General features: G+C 39.9%; 1 long non-coding RNA gene across 1 annotated transcript; it reads right to left on the bottom strand.

The window, feature by feature from the left end:
* Positions 1-357: 357 nt before the first annotated feature.
* Positions 358-6,626, bottom strand: LOC134181670 (uncharacterized). Its single transcript, XR_009970197.1, has 3 exons — positions 6,497-6,626; positions 6,369-6,416; positions 358-454 (listed from the first exon to the last, which is right to left on the bottom strand). It is a non-coding gene; the product is annotated as an uncharacterized LOC134181670 (long non-coding RNA).
* Positions 6,627-7,985: the final 1,359 nt, after the last annotated feature.

The following is a 7,985-nucleotide window of genomic DNA, read 5'->3' as shown; positions in this document are numbered from 1 at the left end:
ACAGTTCACACTTTTTCAAAGATTCACACTTGGTGATAAGCATGCCAACAGGATAAACATGCCAATCATGAATGGTAGAGTTAAGTATAATCAACTGTAAGAACATGTGGTTCATGCATATGTACAAAACTGTACTGTACAAGAGCACCTCTCTGTGATACTTGGCACAGATCAAAAATTATTCCATAAAGGGGCCCCGAAATCCAAGCACATGATACTGAGGAACAAAAGTCAGCCTCTAAAGTTGTAATGTACTTGTTACCAGTAGTCACAGTTTAATTAGTTTACAAAATCATATAAATTAATTAGTTGTTCAGAGTCAGTCTGACTAATTTGTTAGTAATTAAAAACATTCACCTTCATAGTATTTCTTGTAACTGTAAACTTTCCATCCATATTTCTTGTATACAAGAGCTGGCTTATCAGGCACCTCTTCCACAGTCTTTGCAAGACACTAAAGCAACACAAACTCTAAACAAAACTGTTAGTTTTTATTAACAGTAAGCAAATAGTCACTCTAAAGCCACAGCCACTAAAACCTAGACACTGACTACTACCGTACATGAAATGAAGAAGTATTAAAGCAAACCCTCAGCTGCTTTGTAGATTGAATATATAATTAGTCAGAGCCAATATTAGAAAGGGAGAAAGGGGACTGGACACATTGAGTGGCGAGATACATTGCAAAACAACATATTGCAATGGATTTTCTTACTCATTTAGCAAGAGTAGACGTTTCCAATCGGCAACCATCATCTATACCGGTGTTGACAATGAATAAATGCGTGGCAGATACGCATCCCTGAACTGGAACTACGTACTATTCAAAAAGTGCAAATGTGTCTGCACTTTCGCCACGTTTCGTACTGGTGCAACACGATTGAAGTACATTCCGGCTGTATTCATAATAGTGATTGCTCTGTTTCCTCTAGATACTGCCTACCAAATTTGGTCATGTATTTGTCTGAATCAGCACTATAACCAAAAAAAGTAGACTATCACACGCACAACACAATTCGACATATCCAACTACCATGTCCTGTAACTTTGGGTTAGGTGCACCACAATAACAACTTTGCAAGCAAATGCTGTTGTTGAGGGCATGACCAACATACTGGTTGCAATGCAGTCGAGAATGCAGTCAAATGACATTGCGCACAATTTGAAATAATGCCATACATGTATGTTTGTTACATCATGTAACATGTTCTGCTGTAGGCAGAGTGATTCGTCATGTTGGTCGATCATACGTATGTCACGTGACCGGCCTGCACTACTGTACCCTAGCGTTTCACACTTCAGGCAATAACAATATATCTATCACATGAGCCACCTTCTTCAATCCATAATATCATGCAGCTACAGTGGAACCTTGATTATCTTAACTAATTGGGAATTTATGTGTTTGCAAAAAGTGTAGGGCTCATCATCCAGACAATTTTTCACACAATATACATCTTATTAATATGTAATTTCCAACAATCTCACCCCACAGCACTTCAAGGAGATTGAGGTCACAACTCTGACTTGGCCACTCCAAAACACAAAACACCTTTTTCCTTATCCAAGCTCGTGTAGATTTACTCAAAAGTTTTGGATCAGATCATTATCTTGCTGCAACTTCCAATTGCAACCAAGGCCAAGATTTTGGACTGACGAAAGAATGTTTTTGTCAAGTATGTCCTGGTAGATATGGCTGAATTCATTCTCCCATCAACAATAGTGAGTTTGCCAGTTCCTGAAACAGCAAAACATCCCCAAAACCATGATGCTGCCTCCACCATGTTTTACGGTGGGAAGCACGCGTTTGTCTTGAAACGCTGTGTTTGGATTACGCCAGACATAGCATTTGTGAATGTGACCAAATAGTTCGATTTCCATCTAATCAGCATCCAAAAGTTTCTCCCAGGAACTCAAAAGATCATCAAGATGACTTGTCACAAATTCCATACAAATGCATTTGGCAATGACATTTCTTCAACAGGTTTCTTTGTGCCACCTTTCTGTGACACCCCTTTGTTCAATGTTTCTCAAATATAGTGATGCAATGAACATTAACATCAAATCAACAGCTTGCAATGATTGCTGCAGCTCATTTAACAAAACACAACGATTTTTGTAACTTTTAAGTAGGAGTTTACGTCTGTTCCTTGAAGAAATCTTAAGAGGTCACCCACTGTGATGCAATTTTGCTGTCGTTTTGAACAAACGCCATTTGTAGACGATTTGCCTAACCGTTGTGACAAGTGAATTTACAGATCCTTTTATACCCTTTTCTATCCTTGTGAGCCTCTATGACTTGCTTCCGAACTCGTTCCGACAGTTCTTTTGATCTGGGCATCAGCAAATGGAGAAGACACAGTAGAAACTATTGTTTACTTAGTCAAAAATGCTTTGATTTGTATCTTTCTAGTGTAGTTCAAATTGTGGGTTTGCAGTACTTTCAAAATGTTGAAAGAAAGGCAATTTATGTCTACTTCACTTTGCTCATCAAATCTAGTGTCGAGATTCACATACTTTTGCAAAGGCTGGCTTTAGACAAAGGCCAATTCTTCTAAGTTTAGTAAGAAGAAAATGCTCAGTAACTCTATACAAGCTGTCACTAAACAACTCCGCTTCTGTACATGTCAAATGTTGCTATGCATTTGTTTGAAATTCACAAAAAGCAGTGATTTGTACAAATGCATAAAGGGTTCGCTTACTTTGAGCATAACTATAGACTTGAAGTCTCCTACAGTCTTGTACTAGCACTCACCGTCTCACCCTGAATACCAAACTGGTGAATATTCTTCCATATACTGAAACTATATATGGAATACTGAAAATTCTTCATCCACCCACAGCTTGCTCTATATTTCTCAACTCTCCTGGGTTTATAGTCTCGTCAAGCTCAGTAGCCATTGCCAAAAACAGGTACTCCTTTCAGCTGTTTTTGAGCAAACCATAGATACAGCAGCATCCACCCTTGTGTACTAGCCATTTTCATAGTTTTGCTTCAAGGCCCTTCTGTGTTATTCGACTTAGCAGAAAAACTTGTCCGTTAATCATTGTATTGCTTTTATGTTACAGATTGTTGTCTTTCTAATGTGCAATTCTCTTGAGAGTAATACTTCTAGCCTCCTCACATCCCCAATTTTTGCTCAATAGGGAGCACCTTCCTCTTCCTTTAGTAACATGTAGCCATCCCGGTTGAACTGATGTACTGTATCTCCTTGTTGTAGCTTATGCATGTGAAGCATACAGTCCTACATGGTGGAGCAGAGGGGAAGCATGTGCAGTGGCAAATGCACTGCCGCAATTCACTTGATCTGCAAGTATGCTTGTTTAGATAATTCACGTTTTGGTTGATTGACGTTCATATAAGCAAGGTTCTACTGTATGGCACTGTACACGATGTAATCTAGTTTCAGCTGAGCCAAAGAAACAAAACTTTGTAAAGTCATGTGACTTAGTGAGTATCATACTCAAACTATAGGGCTTGACTGAACTCCGGACTGCATGACTATGTGGATGGATGTGTGAACAGATGTGTAGATGTGTGACTATGTCTGTATTCAGGAACGTACCACACAAGCCCTTAGTGAGATCCAATCACTACTGAACCATATTTGTGTTTGGTCATGCATGTGTACCTAAGACAGTAAGGAAACAACTAATCGCAACTGCCATCATTTCATGAAAGAGTTTTACCAGAACAGTCTCATATTCACGTTTGGAATTACTGAGTCTTGTTGGCAATACGTAACAGAACTTACTTGACTGCAAATGCTTATAATGCAAAATCAATCACTTTCCTAGATACTACAACTGTACAAAGGGAACTCACCATTGCATAACTAGGAGCGACATTTATGTCCTACACATTATATATATAATTATCATTACTTTAACAATGGAGAGAAGCACTACAGTGCTAAACCCTTGACTGGTGTACATCACACCACATGCTAAGACATGCGTACAGTGTATGTAAGGCAGCTGAGGACAGGAGGCACAAACGCTCATGAATTTGACATCGTTGAAAATACCCTCACGTGGTAGTTACGCCTACTATATTTACACAGCTATCACTGTCTAACCGAAATCACTTAGGCCCACAGCTAAATAGGCACAGGTTGTAGTAATGAGGTGACCAGAGCCGCCAAAGACAAAAAAACATTAATGTGGGAAAACCTGCACATGCAAATGTAGACTAAGCATCTCTGTTTGCTCAGACATTGGATACTGTAACAATAATTAGCCATGCACACCAAAAATTCAAGTTGTCCGATTACAGAACCACTATCTATGCAGAAACACTGGAACAAGTCAAATGTTACAAGTCATGTCGCCTCGTCACTAGGCCATCTTCGCCTTACGTGCTACCCCGGAGTACCACTTGCATTCACTAGACGCCTGTGTCGGTGGATAACATGCATGTTACAAATGTAGATTAGGAGTTGCTTCTACCTGCTAAACCCTTATCTAGAGCAAAGGACTAGACACCATGTACAGGATGGACACCCGTTGGCTGAATTCTCGTAGCACAGCTGCCAAACAAAGAGAGGTGGAGACTTATGATGACATCACGTTCGTTTATTGGTGGGTAATAACACCACTTCTCGTCTATTGGTCAGAATAGTTTCATTTGCATCTGCGCTACTCGAGTATAAGTACGGGTCGTATGGTTGCTCATCAGACGACTACTATTTAGCCCGGCTTTGTGGGCCTCGGGTAATTACAGACTATTTTAAAGTGTTACAGACTTTGTTACAGTTGCTTAGTACAAATTTAGATGGATTTTAGATACATTTTACAAGTGATACGCTTACAAGCAAAACAGCGTCTAAGTTTGTGGTTTAGACAATATTCCTGTCGTGATTTTCAAAATTCTCATGTGGAAGGAAGGGTGCATAGAAACAGCTTCAGTTACTACAGTAATGTAAAACAAAACACTATAGGTACTTGGAAAAGTTTTGGAAAACAAGAGGCAAAAACACAATGATTGTTACAAGATGTGGCGGGGGGGGGGGGGGGGGGAACTCCTTTGGATGGTGGAGCAAAAATTTCGTACACAGACTGCCACAACTTTGATTTTAACTGAATAGGGTACATTGATTTGTTATTGATCAATCTGTGACAGAGGTAGCCAGAGCAGCATGCACGCAAATGATCACAACACTAAATTTGTATCAAGTGAGTCAACTGCAACATCATCTACTTCCAATACTATTTCTGCATTGTATGCAACACAGAAGAGGCCGAATATGTACGTGAACTTTGCATGTACAATGCATCATTGACAACACCAAACTCGGTATCCCAGATTCCGTCTCAAACCTGATGCACTTACATAGAGTCCAGTATTGGAGGGGCAATACCCCAATCACAATATTGGAGAGGCGATGCCCGGCCCTTCTTCCCCCGGTTCCGCCGCCGGCCTGTACATGTACTAGAACTGAACAAAGTCCTGCCCATAAATGAGCTAAAGCAAATCAACTTGAAAAACCAGGGGTGTCTAAGTTGTCGCCGACAGACTTTCATTTTGGCAACAGAGACATGAATTTTAGACAACAGACGTATAGAACTCTGAAGTGATCAACTCAGACTAGCTCACCTTCGGGCAACATAATCTTGGCATGGCTAGACCTGCACAAAATGAACTGCCCACGTCAGCAAAAAATAATCCAGTAGAGTAGTACTTATTTCGTGCAATGGACTTCTGGCACACGAAGTACCAATTGACAGACATGTTGCACGCTATTATTTTATCCATCCAGAGGCCATGCAGTTTCCTGCATGTGTTCTGCGCTAAAAGTATGGTGTCGGCACGTGCATTTGGTACAGCAACTGAGCTAAATTAGTGAATGTGAGAGAAGTTTCAGTATACTAGAAAATGAACTTCATAGTAGGATGTCATACAAAAGTATTAGTGCATGCATAAAAAAGATCTGTTTATGAGTTTCCTTTTGTGAACTTTAGTGTGAAGAATGTCTATTCTGTCGCCAGAACTTGCCAAGTCTTGGGCGACAGTCCTCAAAACCTTTACCACCCCTGAACATTTTCATCTCAGAAAACCAATTTGTCTCCTAATACGATGATTTTGTGAACAGTCAACATGTCAATTTCCATAAACTCTCCATCCCTGAAACTATACTCCAACGTTCCCCTAATGCCTATTGGGATCCGGAGCCATGACTAATATAGTTTAGTACAAGTTAAAACGTTATCTAGCTAATTCTCGATCAGCAAGTAGTCTACAACAGCGGTACTAAAAAATTACACTCCGAGTGAGCTGGTATGTACCGATATATTCAAAAACCGACACAGATACATGATCATGCATGCAAGTGCTGCATAGCTATCTACACATGCGAGCCTAGACCTACCTGAATAACAGTCTTGGGTTCTGCAGCAGCAGGACCTGTGAACGTTTTCTGTGCAATATGAAAACGTATAAACACCACAGAAACGATACCAGTAGGAAGTGCCTACTAAATATTTCGCACCCACTGACCTTAATGCTCACTTCTCCATCTGGCTCTGTTGTCCAGTGTCTGCGACTTGCCATTTACACAAGAACTAACTACAACGTTAACTAAAATCCTAGCGTTAGACGATGACTAGCTGCTCACGCGCAACGAGCAAATGAGATCTACAACGTGAACTGCGCATGCGTGTGCTATGGATGGAAGCGTCAAGCGATCCTGCTAAAATATAGTATACTGTTCAGTTAAAAGTACAAAGAAGTAACAAATCATTTTCTAGATTATTCTAGTCATATGAACATTTTTAATTTTCAAATTGTAATAGGCAGTAGTCTAGTAGGCTTCTAGTAGCTAGCGCAAAATATTTGCTAGCTAAATAACTTCATCATTAAACTGGTAGCGGTATGAATCAAATCTATTAAACCTAAAAATTGAACGTGACACTACATATTATTTTTCAGTTAATTAATTTCAGCTAAACAACCACAAAATTTCTGCGTTTTGACGTCAATGGTCATCACCTTTATATGTATCAAACAAGAAAAGAACAAACATCCTACTATCTGTCATTGTCTTGAAGTATGTCCCAGCCCTAGGCAATGCAAGAAGTCGATCACAGCTACACCACATTGAGATGTCATTAGTTCCACCAGCACATGCTTGTTAATTCACACGTGACACACACACATGCACGCACGCACGCATGCAGGCACACACGCACCCACACAGCCTCTTGTAGCCTCTCTCTTGCATCTGTAAATTTCTTTGACTGTAGCTACATTTACGTTATTTCTGATTCTATACCATTTTGCCACTCTCTAAATTGTTCTTAGATGCAGCTCATGTAAAAATTAAGTCTTTATCTTCTGAATGTTTCCACAAGTAACAGACCATGCAAGTCTCATAGCCATATAACAACAGTATTTTGGCAAGACACTGGTTCTAAATAATTATATATGATAGCTCTAGCAAATTTCAGTTGATCAGCTTAATGCTGTGTCAATTAATAATTTAATTAGATCTTGTAATCCTGTTATCAATTTCACTACATCATCCACCAGACTTGCATGGTACCAATGACCATCAGTTGAGACGTCATCTAGCTTGTTCATGTCCCACACTCAGTACCTGTTTTTCAATACATGTACAAATATTCATAACCAACTTGACATGACACAAGTTTGTGCAAAGCATTGACAAATTGTTGTAAACAAGAGTTGAGTTCTGCAATCTGCAAGACGTCTGCAGACATTGCTGATTTAATCAATAACCATGTGCAACGGGAGATCAATATTCATATATAAAAACCTTCAGTGCTGTACCCTAATCAATTTTGACACGTAACCTAAGCTAGCAGCCAAGGGTTTAGCACATATTAGTGTTTCTTCACTAAGCCAAAGCGCGCATATGCGCTAGGGTTACAGTAGTGTACGTAGTCTGTGACCCAGGATGGCCAATTGGAATGCAGTGCATGTGCCCATTGCTATCCCTGGTGTTAGTTAGCGTACCAGTGGACGT

The sequence above is a fragment of the Corticium candelabrum genome, chromosome 6, assembly GCF_963422355.1.
Source record: "Corticium candelabrum chromosome 6, ooCorCand1.1, whole genome shotgun sequence".
Lineage (NCBI taxonomy): Eukaryota > Metazoa > Porifera > Homoscleromorpha > Homosclerophorida > Plakinidae > Corticium > Corticium candelabrum.
Note: the sequence above shows the minus strand (reverse complement) of the source record. Positions and strands in the feature narration are given on the sequence as shown.